Consider the following 2,627-nt stretch of genomic DNA (forward strand, 5'->3'; position numbering starts at 1 on the left):
GGTTTTCCAGACTTTTTCCTGTGGTTGATTTCAAGCTTCATAGCATTATGGTCTGAAAGTATGCATGGTATAATTTCAATTCTTGTAAACTTATGATGGGCTGTTTTGTGACCCAGAATGTGATCTATCTTGGAGAATGTTCCATGTGCACTCGAGAAGAAAGTATATTCTGTTGCTTTGGGATGCAGAGTTCTAAATAGATCTGTGAAGTCCATCTGTTTCAATGTATCATTCAGGGCCCTTGTTTCTTTATTGACCGAGTGTCTAGATGATCTATCCATTTCTGTAAGTGGGGTGTTAAAGTCCCCTGCAATTACCACATTATTATCAATAAGGTTGCTTATGAGTAGTTGTTTTATATATTTGGGGGCTCCCGCATTCGGCGCATAGACATTTATAATTGTTAGCTCTTCCTGATGGAAAGACCCTGTAATGAGTATATAATGCCCTTCTTCATCTCTTGTTACAGCCTTTAATTTAAAGTCTAGTTTGTCTGATATAAGTATGGCTACTCCAGCTTTCTTTTGGCTTCCAGTAGCGTGATAAATAGTTCTCCATCTTCTCACTCTCAATCTAAAGGTGTCCTCAGGTCTAAAATGAGTCTCTTGTAGACAGCAAATATATGGGTCTTGTCTTGTTTGTTTATCCATTCTGATACCCTATGTCTTTTGGTTGGCGCATTTAATCCATTTACATTCAGTGTTATTATAGAAAGATACGGGTTTAGAATCATTGTGATGTCTGTATGTTTCATGCTTGTAGTGATGTCCTGGTACTTTGTCTCACAGGGTTCCCCTTAGGATCTCTTGTAGGGCTGGTTTAGTGGTGACAAATTCCTTCAGTTTTTGTTTGTTTGGGAAGACCTTTATCTCTCCTTCTGTTGTAAATGACAGACTTGCTGGATAAAGGATTCTCGGTTGCGTATTTTTTCTGTTTAGCACACTGAAGATCTCGTGCCAGTTCTTTCTGGCCTGCCAAGTTTCAAAAGAGAGATCAGTCACGAGTCTTATAGGTCTCCCTTCATATGTGAGGGCACGTTTATCCCTTGCTGCTTTCAGAATTTTCTCTTTATCCTTGTATTTTGCCAGTTTCACTATGATATGTCGTACAGAAGATCGATTCAAGTTACGTCTGAAGGGAGTTCTCTGTGCCTCTTGGATTTCAATGCCTTTTTCCTTCCCCACTTCAGGGAAGTTCTCAGCTATAATTTCTTCAAGTACCCCTTCAGCACCTTTCCCTCTCTCTTCCTCCTCTGGGATACCAATTATGCGTATATTATCTCTTTAGTGTATCACTTAGTTCTCTTAATTTTCCCCTCATACTCCTGGGCTTTTTTATCTCTCTTTTTCTCAGCTTCCTCTTTTTCCATAACTTTATCTTCTAGTTCACCTATTCTCTCCTCTGCCTCTTCAATCCGAGCTGTCCTTTCCATTTTGTTTTGCATTTCGTTTAAAGCGCTTTTCAGCTCCTCGTGGCTGTTCCTTAGTCCCTTGATCTCTGTAGCAAGAGATTCTCTGCTGTCCTCTATACTGTTTTCAAGCCCAGCGATTAATTTTATGACTATTATTCTAAATTCACTTTCTGTTATATTATTTAAATCCTTTTTGATTAGTTCATTAGCTGTTGTTATTTCCTGGAGATTCTTCTGAGGGGAATTCTTCTGAGGGGAATTCTTCCGCTTGGTCATTTTGGATAGTCCCTGGAGTGGTGAGGACCTGAAGGGCACTTCCCCTGTGCTGTGGTGTATAACTGGAGTTGGTGGGCGGGGCCGCAGTCCGACCTGATGTCTGCCCCCAGCCCACTGCTGGGGCCACAGTCAGACTGGTGCGTGCCTTCTCTTCCCCTCTTCTAGGGGCGGGATTTACTGTGGGGTGGCATGGCCCGTCTGGGCTACTTGCACATTGCCAGGCTCGTGATGCTGGGGATCTGGAGTATTAGCTGGGGTGGGTAGGCAAGGTGCACGGGGGCAGGAGGGGCAGGCTTAGCTAGCTTCTCCTTAGGTAATCCACTTCAGGAGGGGCCCTGTGGCAGCGGGAGGGAGTCAGATCCGCTCCCGGAGGTTTGGCTCCGCAGAAGCACAGAATTGGGTGTTTGCACAGAGCGAGCAAGTTCCCTGGTAGGAACTGGTTCCCTTTGGGATTTTGGCTGGAGGATGGGCGGGGGAGATGGCGCTGGCTAGCACCTTTGTTCCCCACCAAACTGAGCTCTCTCATCCGGGGGCTCAGCAGCTCTCCCTCCCTTTGTCCTCCAGCCTTCCCGCTTTCTGAGCAGAGCTGTTTACTTATGACCTCCCAGACGCTAAGTTGCGCTTGCTGTCGGAACACAGTCCATCAGGCCCCTCCGCTTTTGCCAGCCAGACTCGGGGGTTCTGCCTGGCCAGCGAGCCACCCTTCCGCCCCGGCTCCCTCCCGCCAGTCCGTGGAGCACGCACCGCCTTGCCATCCTTCCTACCCTCTTCTGTGGGCCTCTCATCTGTGCTTGGCTCAGGAGACTCCGTTCTGCTAATCCTCTGGCGTTTTTCTGGGTTATTTAGGCAGGTGTAGGTGGAATCTAAGTGATCAGCAGGACGCGCTGTGAGCCCAGCGTCCTCCTACGCCGCCATCTTCCCTCTGTTGCTCGCCAAAATA

General features: G+C 46.7%; 1 protein-coding gene across 1 annotated transcript in view; it reads left to right on the forward strand.

Annotated features, from left to right (window-relative positions):
- ARHGAP42 (Rho GTPase activating protein 42) overlaps nt 1–2,627 on the forward strand; it is a 339,332-nt gene that overhangs the window by 59,100 nt on the left and 277,605 nt on the right. The window lies entirely within an intron of this gene.

The sequence above is a fragment of the Herpailurus yagouaroundi genome, unplaced genomic scaffold (genome assembly GCF_014898765.1).
Source record: "Herpailurus yagouaroundi ecotype Mexico unplaced genomic scaffold, PumYag 180, whole genome shotgun sequence".
NCBI classification, from domain to species: Eukaryota; Metazoa; Chordata; class Mammalia; order Carnivora; family Felidae; genus Herpailurus; species Herpailurus yagouaroundi.